Genomic DNA, 14100 nt, shown 5'->3' on the forward strand with positions numbered 1-14100 from the left:
CCATTTCCTTCTCCAATGCATGAAGGTGAAAAGTGAAAGTGAAGTCGCTCAGTCCTGTCCGACTCTGAGAGACCCCACGGACTGCAGCCCACCGGGCTCCTCCATCCATCAGCAGCATCCGCATCTCCAGGGCACTTGTTAGGAAATGTGTATTCCCAGGCCCACCCAAGACCTAGTAAGCCAGAAACTTTGAGCGTGGGGCCCAGAAATCTGTTGATGAGTCTTTCAGGTGCTTCTGATATATGCTTAAGTTTGGGAAACACTGCCTTAACACAGGCATAAACTTGAGTGATAAAGCAATAGACACGGTTCACTGGCCTAAGTGGGATTTTGACAGTGCATACAATCAAAGAAGATAGAGGAAAATCTTAGAAGCCTGAGATCCTTTTTGGATTCTCTCAGGAAGGAAACACTGAGGCATAGCTTTGAATTCTGCCAATATTTTGACAAGGCATTCCCTGCGGGCTTCTGCGGCTCTCAGAGCAGGCATTTCTGGGAGCTACTGGACTCAGGACTTGCAGCTGAGAAGATGCACAGCATGGACCTGTGCACCAGTCCCACAGCGCCTGGGCTGCCATCCTCTCCCCTCCCCCATACAGTTACTCCTAGCGCTGCAGATTAGGTATCTTGTTTCATCCAAGGTAACACAGACCTCTAAGGACATTTCAGTAGAGGATAACCTGTCCAGCCTCCTGGAGCATCTGGTATCGTCTGACACCCTGCTCCACCGGGAGGTGCCAGGACCTCTGGACCACACCTTGCCCAGTTGACACAACAGCTGTGTGGCCTGTGCGGGATTGCTGCCTGCAATGCCAGTCTCCTTTTACATCTTCTGGGAAACATGAAAATGTCCAGAAACAACCTGCAGTGCCAGCTGATGGGAATGGCGAGGAGGCTTGCAGCCTGCTCCCCTGAGGCCTCTCTCCTGCAGAATCCCAGGCCTGGCTCTTCCTTTCTGCTAAGTCACAAAGCTAGAAAGCTTTTAGGGTAGGGAGAGAGCAAGCGCCTGCTGGTTGGCTTGGAAAGGTTCTGGGAATTCATTATGATCTAAACAACTATTCCAGTTATTCAAGTGACTCAGCCCCTGAAAGCTGGATCTTCCTGTGTCCACGGGGCTGGGTGTTGCTGACTCAGTGCTGAAGAGGGCACCTTGTCAGCCCTCCTGGGCTCCCCACCTCCAACCTCCTCCCTGTCATTCCCAGAGGACACCAGAGGGAAGCAGACAGTGGAGCTGAGCTTCGAGGCGTGTTCAGTTTCATTTCTAAGAAGGTAGCCAACCTCCTCCCATTACAGCTCTCACCACACACATCTGTCAGTCTTTGGGGCATTTTGGAGGGGAAGTATTAAGAAACAGTCACTCAGACATCATACATGCACATATGCATTTAGCATATGTTCATCCAGCACCTACTATGTGTCTGGTTGATTCCTAAGGGCTGAGATTCAGAGAGACATGGCTGTATCTGCACATACTGTTCAGGGGTCTGGTGGGGGAAAATGCATTCACAGACATTTAGGAAGTAATGGGGAAAGCACTGTGGCTGAGCCAGAGAAAGAGCTTTGAGAACCCTGAGCAATGAGTGGCAACCATCTCTAGGTGTCTGGAATTCCTCTTTAACATGCAACAAAATTCAGTGTGGGTGGGAATTCCTTTTGTCTCTGGGAGCCAGAGAAAGAAGAAAATGCCAGGAACCAAAATGGTACAAAAGAAGGACTTTCTGGAAGTAGGGAGGCTGAAGAAGGAGACAAAAGGGTGGGGAGACTAAAGTGTTAAGTTTTACAGTTTTGCCAAAGGGTCTTTTCTTGACTTGAACCTGTTTCACTCTATCTGCTAGGCAGGATGGTGAAATTTCCCTGAAATAGTAAGTAAACTTCTTGAACTTTTCTCGTTTGAGGAATAAAAAGAGAAGGAGAATAGAAAGATCCCATGCTGCTGTACAGAAATGAAAGAAAAACCACACATACTAATGTGGGCATCTAATGTGTATCAAAACTTTGTGTCTATAGTATACCTCACTGAATACTAACAGAACATGCACACACACACACACACACACGGTAGATTTTGTTACACAAAGGGGTAAAGCAGATACCTGGGCTGAGATTAGGATCTGTGTTCCTGCCACTTACAAACTAACCTTGAGTGTAGGTATATAATGTAAAGTGAAAGTGTTAGTCACTCAGTCACATCTGACTCTGTGACTCCATGGACTGTAGCCTGCCAGGTTCCTCTATTCATGGAATTCTCCAGGCAAGAATACTGGAGTAGGTAGCCATTCCCTTCTTCAGGGGAACTTCCCGACCCAGGAATCAAACCCAGGTCTCTTGCATTGCAGGCAGATTCTTTACCATCTTAACTGCCAGGGAAGCCCAGAATATAACATAATGTTAAAAAATACTCATATCCCCATTTTACAGATGGGGAAACTGAGATACAGGGAAATTAACTAAGTTCTCCAGGGTCATACTAGTAGTGAGTAAAGTAACAGGACTTCAGACCCAAATCTGTCTGAATTCAGAGCATGGACCCTTTCATCACACCACCCTGCTTTTTTTTTTTTTTTCTTCTTCATTTTTGAGACCAGATTTCATCTCTCTATAGTATCTACTGTCTGAACTTCTGTAAAAATGGAACCTGATGTCATATCCTCTAGGATTATGATTATCTACTATAATGTTAGAATTAAAATAGTCATAACTCCAAGCATGCTTTCTTATTCATTCATTTAATACATTTATACTGAATCTACTTTTCCCAGACACAAGGTCCTGAGGGTGGAACAATGAAAAAGGCAGCCATTTTCTTCTCATGGAGTTTTCAGGGTAGCCTGAGAGGAAAGCAGGAAATTAAATATATAATTCTTATATAAGAATTACACAACAATCAGTTTATTACAATGGCAGTAAATACTATAATAACGATAGCTAACACCTCAATTAAACTTACTTTGTGCCAGGGATTATTCTGAGTACCATATATTCATACAGTTTTACTCATTTATTTCTTACATGCCAGTGAGGGAAGTGAAGAAATCAGTGAAGGCTTCCTGAAGGAAGTGTCAGCTTATTCTAGAAACAGGAAGAGTTAATTTTGTTGAGGAGGGGAAGAAAGATCAGGAGTTTTGAGTCTAGGGTGGTGCGGTCCATGTATTCACTAGCCACATGAAGCTTTAGAGTACTTGAAATGAGGCTAGGCTGAATTGAGGTGTGATATGAGTGTAAAATACATTCTGGGTTTCAAAGACAGTATAGGAAAAAATAAAGCAAAATATCTCATTGATTTTTGTAATGATTACATGTTGACAAGATGCTATTTTGGCTATAATGGGTTAAGTCAAATCTATTAGTAGAACTAATTTTGCCTATTTCTTTTTACTTTTGTTTTAATGTGGCCACCAGAAAATTTTAAATAATATGTGCAGCTGATATTCTATTTTGATTGGACAGTGCTGCTGTAGAAGCCTGGGGCGTGTCAGGGAGCAGGGGCATCAGGGAAACTAGAGCCTGGAGGAGGCATGGAGAATGACGGGAAAAGAGAAAGAAGGATGCTGAGGCAAATGTAAACAGCTCACCGTCTGTCCTGCAGGTTAGAAAAAGTAATTACAACCTGTATTAACTATCTGAGATGGATGGCCTGACTAACCTACTGAAAATTGTCTCTCAGAACCAGCTCCAGCTGTGAGCCAGATTAACACTATTCTTAAACTTGGTATTGTAGATGGAAGAGGCAAGAACAGGACAAAAACAAAGAAAAATGGAGGGACATTTTAGGGTAAAAGTCAAACCCTATGAATGGTTGCTCCACCCCAGCCCTATAACACCTTCCTGCCTGCCCCTTACCTCTCTGTCCTCAATCTCCTGCTCAGCTCTTTCCATACCCCGCCCCACTCAGTTACACTCGCCTCTCCGTGGGGCCTCGGATATGCTAGGCATGCTCCTACTTCAGGACTTTTGCTCCAGCTGTTCCCCTTACCTGAAAACTCTTCTCTCTGGTATCACATGGTTGCCTACCTTAACTCTTGGTTCAGATGTCACCTTCCCAACAAGGCCTACCTTGACCATCTTGTTTAAAATTGTACTCAGTGGCACCCCCTTACCTTACTTGGTTTTTTCCCCCATAGGATTTATAATTTATTTCTAGCATACTATTTTCCTAAGTTTATTGTTAATCTGCCTACTAGAAAGCATTCCCCCTAAGACATTGACCCCAGTTTTATTTCCCTCATGATCCCCAATCCCCAGCTGGTAGGACTAAGTGTCAGTGGCACTGATCAGTGCGCTACTGGTCATTGAATAGGAATCCTCCATGCACTCTCCTCTCCTGAAGAAAAGGACTTTTTTCTCCCTTTCCTGGAGGTGGACTTGATTAACATTGCTTTCCACTCAGCTTTTACTCCTCAGGGTTCTGCCCTGTTCTGGATCCCAGTTCTACCCGCGAAAGGGTAGAGAAACGGCTGCTGCTACCAGACAGCTTCGGGGGCTGGGAGCTGGGATTCCTGGTACCCTCCGGGCTTTGCCCAAGCGCAGATCAGGGGTTCCGGACTCTCTGAGAGGCTGAACAAGGTACTTGGTGGATCAAGGAGGAAAAGAAGGGAGACAGTTGTCCCATACTGGGCAGTGGTTTTCAAGCCTGGGTACCGGGACCAGATATATCAACATCACCTGGGAACTTAAAAGAAACACATAGCCTATGGCTCCAACCTAAACCCACCAGTCAGAAACAGGAGGGTGGGGTGGAGCGTCATCGACTTAATTAAATCGTTCAATTAAATAAATGAACAAAGCCTCATTCTGATTCTGATGCACTCAAGTGTGAGAAGCCTCCGGCTAGGGGAAAGGAGGCACTCAGAGCTTTGAAGGCAGGGAGGAACTCTAAAAAGTCAGGCCAGAGGACAGGTCCCGCGGGCAGGCTAGCTCAGGGTGGGTTCCCTGCGCCGGAGGCAGCGCGGGGTGGTCTGACCTGGGAAGTTAAAGGCCAGTGTTGTTCGCAGGTCCTCCACCCCCACCCCAGGAAAGTCCCGCGGCGCGGCCGTGACCTTCTGACGGCCACAGCCCTCTCCAGGCTGGGCTGTCTGGAGCCCTGGGCGCAGGCACTGCACTCGGGGTGCGCTCTCTTCACCGCAGCCAGGCCACCGCCCCTCCCTCTGGGGTCCCCCCCGCCCCCCCGCCGAGTCCTTGGGCTTCAGCCAGCAGAGTCCCTCCCTCTGCCCCCGGCTGCCAGCCGCCTCAGGCCCCTCTGGCTGTCTTCTCTATCTTTGTTGGAGCTCTGTCTCTATTTTTCTCTCTTCCTGCCCGATGTGTTCTCCTTGCCTCTCTTTATTTTTCATTCTCATACTTTTTTTTTTTTTTTTTAAACAGTTACTAAGCTCCCATGATGTGCCCTGGGTGGTCCTAGGCTCTGGGCAGTGAGCACTGAAAACAAGCAAACCTGTGGGCAGGGAGCTTACTGGGTCTTGAATCCATCTCTCCCCACCTTCCTCTGCTGCCTCTGCACCCCAGCTCTCCCCTGCCTTCTCAGCACTGGCTGTTCTTCCCTCTACCTCTCCTGGTCATATCTAAAGGAACTTTTCTTTGGGTCCCATGGTAGGAAAAAAAAGCCTACTTCTGTCTGTTATAAAGTTGCAGTTAAAATGGCAATCTTACCTTCAAGGACACTAGTTTCAAATGTTAGCCGCTATGGACACCTCAACCAAAATTAGTTTATTAGTTTAATGCAGACAGTCAGATCCTATGAGGTCACCTAGTATCTACCTATTAATACACTGACCTTTGTGCTGCTGCTGCTGCTGCTAAGTCACTTCAGTCGTGTCCAACTCTGTGCGACCCCACAGACGGCAGCCCACCAGGCTCCGCCATCCCTGGGCTTCTGCAGGCAAGAACACCGGAGTGGGTTGCCATTTCCTTCTCCAGTGCATGAAAGTGAAAAGTGAAAGTGAAGTCGCTCAGTCGTCCAACCTTTGTGCTAGGCAGTCATTCGAGAAAATGCATGCGTGCATCCAACGATGTATTGAAGACTTAGTCTTCGCTGGAGATTGTTCAGAAGGAGCTCTGTCCAATAGATGGTGTGCTTCACAGCGCTCTGAAAAAATTAAAACAATGATGCAGAGTGACCAAACAATGCCGCATTTAACCCTTTCACCTCTCTTCTAGGTGAATAAGACTGTATAATAATTTGATAGATATGGAAACTGAGGCTGAGAGACCATGCACCTTGTCCAAGTACCTATAACTGAAAAGCTGCATGACCAAGATTTAACCCCCTGTATGACTGACTCCCGAGTTGGTTCCCATTAACCTTCAAGGCCAGCTTGGAGGGAAGGGCACCACAAAGAAGATGGAGGTGAGGAAGGAGGAGTGGAATGGCTCTAGAGAGAAAACTTCTGAGTACTAAACTGAGGTTTGGGTGATGCTGTGTGTTATTAATGAAGTTTCATGATCTCTCTGGATCCTCCTTATAGGTAAAATGTAGAGCTTGGCTCTTTGGCTACAAAAGCCTCCTTCAGATATAATATATAGGTTAGCACATAGGGTCTGGAGCCAGACTAGCCGAGCTGGAAATTTGCTTCCACTACTGACTTGCTGCGTGATCTTGGATAAGTCACTTAAGCCTTCTGGGCCTCAATTTTATCATCTGAAAGATTGCTATAATGGTTACTGCTTCCCTGGGCAGATAACAGGTAAACAGTTTTTAAGGTTAGGAAGGCTATTTAGCACAAAGTAAGTACCCAGTGAATGTTACCTGGTTCTTTTGTTATCCCAGCTCTAAATGGAGGCTTCTTCACCCAGGCCAGGAACCTGTCACACTGCAGCCCAGGCCTATCTCATGCCTGGCTCATGCCCAGTCTAAGCCCTTTCTTTCGCAAAGAAATGAAAGTCATGATCTCTAGGTCCTGATTGTGAAGAAACCAGGATATCCTAGGAGTCTTGGAACCCAGTGGATTTTCAGTCTGGCTCACCCATAAAGGAGATAGTTTAGTATAGAAGAGTTAGAAACTTTTCATCATTAAATGTATCTGCTTCCACAAAGGTTTTATGCAAAACTCAAAGCATGTTATCTTCCTTTCAGGTGGGCTAGACTAGAATCCAAAGTCAGCGAAGACAGTTTTGCATGCATGCCTGCTCAGTTGTATCTGACTCTGTGACCCCTTTTCACCAGGCTCCTCTGTCCATGGGAATTCCCAGGCAAGAATACTGGAGCGGGTTGTCATTTCCATCTCCATGGGATCTTCCTGACCCAGGGATCCTGACTGCATCTCTTTCGTCTCCTGCATTGGCAGGCAGATCCTTTACCAGCTGACCCACTGGGGAAGCTCAGTATTACGTGGTGCCAAAGAGCAGGTCCTTTGTGTGGTGGTTGATTGATCATCCTAGTGGGAGGACCTTAACTGGTTTTGAGTTTCGATTTTCTTTATTTTAAAATGAGCTTGACAGCAGCATCTATCTCATGGCAAATTTGTAGAAATGAAATGAAAAATTGCATACAAGCATTGAACACAGTGGCTAGCACACAGTAATCATAGGATGGATATTGGCTATGGTCATATTAATAGACCTCATGGATTTTGTACTTTGAATTTTAGTTTCCTCATCTAAAAAATGGGAACAAAAATATTATATATACAGTCTGCCACATACTGTCTTCCTAAAGGGATAGAGAAGTGTGTTGAACATCATAAACCTTCACATAAGTATGAGGGAACAGTCCCTGGCATTTTTCCAATGTGTAGCTTGTCTCCCCTTTCCCAGCTCCCAGCCCTGCCGAGCAGTCACACAGAGCCACGTACCATCACCTGCACAGGTGTCTGCTGTTTCATGCCCCAGTGCCTGTGATCTTTGCACAACTCAATTTCTCTGTCTGGTATGCCCTTCCCCTCATCCTTCAACTTACATACCTCTTGCAGGATGCCTAAGAAACCTGACTCATTCTCCAAGGCCCAGCTCCCAAGGGTCTCCTCTCTCAAATCCTCTTAGATCCAACCAGCCAGTCAGTCATCTCATCCCTGCTTTGTAACCCACTGTAATGGTTCAGACTGCCATCACCTTGCATTACAACTATTGTTTAACCTTTCATTTAATGGCAACAAGGATGAAGCACATAAGTTCTGGAACCTGAGTTCCAGTCCTGACTCTCACACGTATTAGCTGTGTTACCTGGGTAAAGTATAACTTACCTTCTCTGTGCCTTAGTTTCCCTGTCTGCCAAGTAGGGATGATAATAATATCTCCCTCATATGGTTGTTGTTGAGGCGAGTCACTCTTAAACAGAATAGTGGCTGGTGCATAGTAAGTACTGTGTAAATTTCAACTTTCATTAGTGTTTCTGTCTTTCTTATCTAACGGCACAGACTGGGACTTTTCCTCAGTACCTACAGTGAGCCCTGGCACACAGGAGGAGCTCAGCAAATGATTGTTGAATGAGTGGCTCAGAATCCCAAGGTCATAAATTCTTCTGTCTCCATTCAGTCATCTCTGCTCCCCACCAGATCCTGCCTGCCCTCCACTTCTCCTTAGAAGTGGGTCTTTGTAGCTTCCGGTCTCCTTTTAGTACCGGTGCTGCTTTCTCCATCAGAGGTTTCCCCTCCTCTTGTCCAGCTTCCTCCTTGGCTTTTCTGACCCTGCGTTGTCTTCTCCCACCGGAGCCCACAGCCCTTCTTCAGACCCCACCTGCCAACACATTGTTCCCCCCCATGCAGCCTCTGCTTCTGATCCTTCCGGAGTTTGTATTCTCTACTGAATTAATTCCAGAGCTTTCCAGGTCCTCCAGTATTTGGATCCCCACCACCATGAATTTATCTTCTCAAGAAGGGTTTGCTTGGGTGCTTCTCTGAGCATGGTGAAGACCTCACCATCCTACCATCCAGTCATCTATCCACCCATCCATCTCCCCACTTATCCTCTCACCCAGAGCACCCATACATCTGTTCACCCACCTACCACTCATCACCTTTCTGTTATTTATCCATCTTGACCTATCTTCTCACCTACCCACAGACCCACCAGCCAAATTACCGTCCATCCATGCAGCCTTCCATTCATCCCTCTGTTTATCCACCAGATCAATTAACATTCACTATATACACCCCCCTCTCCAGTCACTATATGGAATACAGACTTGAACAAGAAGAGCTGGTTTCCTATTTCACGTAGTTAAAAATCTACCTGGGGAAATTAGAAAACGGAACCACAATTTGTGGCCAAAGGTAGTTTGTGTCATATGGGTGCTATGGCAGGTTATTAGAGTCCATAGGTGAGCTTCAGGGATCTGGAATTCCGTGGGTGACAAGGTGTGCGTGGTGTCTGTTTATATATGTGTGTGTTTTCAGGGAAGAGGCTCATGGCTTTCACGACATTCTCAAAGGGGGGTCCCTAGGAAGCACTAGAGGCTGCATAAGGAGAAGCGTGAAGAAGAGATAGCCCTAGTTCAGGGCCTTGAGGTGGAGGAAAAGTGGAACTAACATTGATTTTAGGCCCACTGTATTATGAACTGAATGTTTGTATCCCCTTAAATTCATAGCTTAAAGCCCTAACCCTAAGGTTGGGAGGAAATTAGGTTTAGATGAGATAATGAGGGTGGAGCCCCTGTGATGGCATTGTTATTGTTGTATTAGTCACTCAGTTGTGTCTGACTCTTTTGAGACCCCATGGACTGTAGCCCGCCAGGCTCCTCTGTCCATGGAATTCTCTAAGCAAGAGTACTAGAGTGAGTAACCATTCCCTTCTCCAGGGACTCTTCCTGACCCAGGGATCAAACCCTGGTCTCCTGCCTTGCAGGCAGATTCTTTACCTTTTGAGCCACCAGGAAAGCCACTATGATGAGATTAGTGATTAATGACCTTATAAAAAAAAATGAGGATGTTCTTACTTTGGCAGTAGTATACTAAAATTGCAAGGATACAGAGGATTAGCATGGCCCCTGCTCAAGGTTGATACACAAATTCATGAAGCGTTCCATATTTTTCTGTGACAATCTAAAGGGGTGGGACGATGGGGGGTGGGAGGGAGGTTCAAGAGGGGGAAACATACGTATAGTTATGGCTGATTCACGTTGTATAGCAGAAGCCAGCACAACATTGTAAAGCAATTATCCTCCAACTAATAAATTTAAGAAAAAAAAGAAGAGGAGGAGACATCAAAACTTCCTCCTTCTGCCATGTGAGGATACAGCAGGAAGACAGTCATCTACAAGCAAGGAAGAGGGTCCTCACCAGACCTGACCATGTAGACAGACACCCCGATGTCAGACTTCCAAGCCTCCAGCACCATGAGAAATAGATGTCTGTTGTTTAAGCCATCCAGTCTTTGGCATTTTGTGATAGTAGCCTGAGCTGACTAAGGCTCTATATGCTAGGCACCACTTCTTCTAGTTACGGAAACTTAGACATGTCCTTATCTGGAATATAGGAATGAAAGAGAAATATGGCCAAGGAAATGAGCTTTCCCCAAGCACCAGCTAGGCAGAATCTTCTTATTGAACGCTTACAACAACCTTTCAAATCGGCATATTATCCCTATTTTACAGAAGACGAAGCTCAGAGAGGTAAAGTAAGGACCACAGTCACACTGTCATATGGGGCATAGAGGATGTGAATCCAGGTCACTGGGGCTCTAGGGCCCAGGAGCTCTGCCCCTCCCCCAGGCTTGTTTATGGATCAAGGGTGACCCTGAGTGAGTGAGTGCTTTAGAGCTGTAGAACCCCGCTCAGGCTAAGAGAAGATGCGGTTGTTGTCTGTGCTTAGAGAAATGTTAAAAGAATTTTACAAGCCTCAGGAATTGCTGTCATTAAAATTTCAACAACCTTTTCCTGCGGATTCTGCCCATGGAAAAGGTCAGTGAGTGTTGGTTCTCACCCAGGGAGTGTTATCACAGTGGTTTCCAGGAACAAGGCTGGCACAGGGCAGACACTTAGGAAGCACTCATAGGTGGGTCTGTTGACAGAAAAGTGCCCTCAGCCCCCAGCCAACCTCTGTGGCCCCCCTCTGCTGGGGGAGTAGGGGTGGGCAGCAGCCTGTTCCATCACAGCTGGCAAAATAGATGTCACCTTAAAACTGCCCCAATGCTTGGAACCAGGGGCCCCACCAGCAGGGTGTACCGTCACTCAGGTCCAGGGGTTTCTGAAACTTCAGGAAAGCTTGTGTCCAGGCCAGCTGCCCATCCAGACTCTCTCCAGGCTGCCACTACTGCCTTCCCTCACTGAAGGAGTTCAAACCCAGGTTGAAAACCACTAGACTTCTTGCAAAAAGGAGATTGAACTGAATGACCCTTCAGCTCCCTTCTGGTCATGTAAGACTGGGATGAATTAAGGGAGAAAATGTTTTTTCAACTAAAACTCTTTTCTCCTTGAAGGCAAGGACCGTGTAATTTGTTGATTTGGCCTTATAACCAGATATACCCTCCCTCACCATCCCCTCAGCCACCACCCTAGTCTGAGACACGCTGGTGTGACCCTGAACCACTCCCGCTGCTTCCTCACTGGTCTCCCTTTACGCAGTCTATTCCGTCCCGGTCAGACTGGCCTTTCTAAACGGATTGTATTAGACCTCTGGCCTTCTCCTTGCTGAGTTACAAGGCCAAAAGTTTTTACCAACTTCTCCGCATTCTTAACTTACCTCTTTACACTCTGTGCTATTCCACCGATGCTCTGGCCAGCTCTACACCTCCCCCAATTCATGTTCTCCTGGGCTGTTTTTCTGCTCCCAGAACCCTCAGATTCCCCAGTGAACTCCTCTTCAGCCACTCAACAGGGAGCCAACTGTTCCCCTGAATCTGGGTAGGTGGCCTTCTCTGCGCTCCACAGTACCTGCAGGCTTCTTCACTCTGTATTGTAATTTTCTGGTCCATTTTCTGTCTCTCCCACCAGCTGTAAGCTCCGGGCAGGCTACATCTGTGATTGCTTGTTTATCATATTCTCAGTGTCCAGCCTACAAGACCTAAGACCCTCACTCGTAAGAGGTGCTTAATGAACACATTTGCATTCCTTCCAACACGACTCTACTTGGAGGCAAGGTCAGATTCCTTGCCCCCACTCTTGAGAGGCCTCTCTGCAGAGGCCCCCAATGTGGAAACCATTAGTGCGCCCTCCCCCTGCCCTTAACTGAATTTGCTCGGAAGAGGCAGGAGCTTTTGGAAGCACCTGAATCCGATTATAGAGCTTGGAAGCAAAGCCAGGCATAATTGGGCTGCCTCACCCACCCCACCCCACCCCCCTTTTTTAGCCAGATGACCAGCATCCTACCCCCGTAAGCGGCCCTCCTGCTTCTCTGCTAGCCTGTGCTGGCTGTGACAGCTCAGCCACCACTGAATGGGCAGCTGCAGCCGCATTTAGAGAGGGTGAGGCAGAGACACTCACTTCAACTCTGACATTCAGTCCGTCTCCTGTGACTCAGGTTGCCCCTGGGGCTGCAGGACACGGGCAGGGCTAGCCCTTTCATTAGATATCTGTGACATGGGAAAAGGTCAGACAAGTGGACTGTGCTGCTGAGTCACCGAGCGTGAGTGTCCATCCTGGCAACCTGCCCATCACAAGGGGTACCCGTTTGCCCTTTGAAGGTGGTTTGATTCCTGGGATAGATTCAATGCAGGGCATGCGGGGGAAGATGTCTGTTTCTGTAAAAGGAACCTAAGTAACATGGTTGGGAGGAGAGCTGTCTTTGGAGTCAGACACACCTGCTTTGGAGTCTCAACTCTACAGCACTGGCTGCAGTCCCAGAAGCAAGTTCTTAACTTCCCTGACTCTCAGACCTTCATTTATATGGTGTATGCATGCTAAGTTACGCATACTAAGTCGCTTCAGTTGTGTCTGACTCTTTGAAATCCTATGGATTGTAGCCCGCCAGGCTCCTCTGTCCATGGGATTCTCCAGGCAAGAGTACTGGAGTTGCTTACCATGCCTGTCTCCAGGGGATCTTCCTGACCCGGGGATCAAATCCTCTACTCTTATGTCTCCTGCATTGGCACGAGGGTTCTTTACCACTAGTGCCACCTGGGAAGGAGGCCATCCTACACCTAAGGCACAGCGCTCCTGTGAGAATAAATGAGGTAAAGGGTGTGAGAAGCTTAGCAGAGAGCTTGGCGAACAGCAAATGGTCCATGAATGGTAGGTATTATTGTTTGGACACGCTGAGTGGGTACTTGATCCCCAGGGAACATGGTGTCTCCTCACAGTCACCAGGGTCTTGGCCCCCACCTACCACATCCATAGTCACATAGTTCTGGCTTGGGGCAATTTAGTTAAAATGGGGATGAGCCAAGAAGAAATGAAAAGGAAGTAAAAGGCTAGTGACATTTAAAAAATTTTACTATCTCACATGGACAAATTGTTTCCTCGTGGTTGTGCTGGTCTCAGTGGAAACCAGATGCATAGGTAGACACAGGGCCACACACAGGCAGCCGGGCAAGCAGGCTCTTACCGTCTCTGCCTTGTTGTCCTGGACAGCTGGAGAAAGCTGACCTCTGAAACACACACTCCTTTACCATTCACTGAATTCCCAGCCCCCAGGGTTGCGCCCTTTGGCTCTTGGCTCAGTATCCTCCCTCCATCCAATGCTCTGCTCCTCCAAGCAGAGGGAAAACATCAAAGAACTCTTCGGACATCGCAGAGAAGACCAAATTTGCTCAGCGTCATTTGGCAAGCTGTTTAACCTCCCTTGTAACCTAGCTATCTTTAGCCTCCTAGATGCTATTTTGAAATGTCAAACTAGCAAATACTGCTTCCAGAATGGTTCTGATATGGGATGTGACAGGATGCTTGGGGGAAGGGAGACGAGTGGGAGGTGGGGATGGGAAGGGAGCTTTCTGGTAGAGGGGGAGAAAATGCACTAACTTTACAACCGCCAAGTCTCTCCCTTCTACTGGCTCAGCCACCTCCTCTGGAAAGCCAGCACACTTAAGGGCCAATGGGGGCATTGAGTCCCACCTGGACTTAACCTCGAGGGATGTCTGCCTATCTGACTCTGGAGCCAGACCTGGATGTCCCATTAGCCAAAAGAGCAAACTGACTCTCGTGTACCCAGTACAGTCTAAAAATATTCATTCATTCTCTCACTTATTCACTCATTCATTCAGCAGGTATTTACTGAGTAGTAACTATGTGCCAGGCATGGT

General features: G+C 47.2%; 1 long non-coding RNA gene and 1 other non-coding gene across 2 annotated transcripts; one reads left to right on the top strand and one right to left on the bottom strand.

Annotated features, from left to right (window-relative positions):
• Positions 1-2707: 2707 nt before the first annotated feature.
• LOC133244511 (uncharacterized) lies at positions 2708-12223 on the bottom strand. Its single transcript, XR_009735429.1, has 3 exons — positions 11607-12223; positions 5768-6079; positions 2708-2828 (listed from the first exon to the last, which is right to left on the bottom strand). It is a non-coding gene; the product is annotated as an uncharacterized LOC133244511 (long non-coding RNA).
• Positions 9856-9958, top strand: LOC133245412 (U6 spliceosomal RNA). The gene has a single exon (XR_009735676.1). It is a non-coding gene; the product is annotated as a U6 spliceosomal RNA (small nuclear RNA).
• Positions 12224-14100: the final 1877 nt, after the last annotated feature.

The sequence above is a fragment of the Bos javanicus genome, chromosome 3 (genome assembly GCF_032452875.1).
Source record: "Bos javanicus breed banteng chromosome 3, ARS-OSU_banteng_1.0, whole genome shotgun sequence".
Lineage (NCBI taxonomy): Eukaryota > Metazoa > Chordata > Mammalia > Artiodactyla > Bovidae > Bos > Bos javanicus.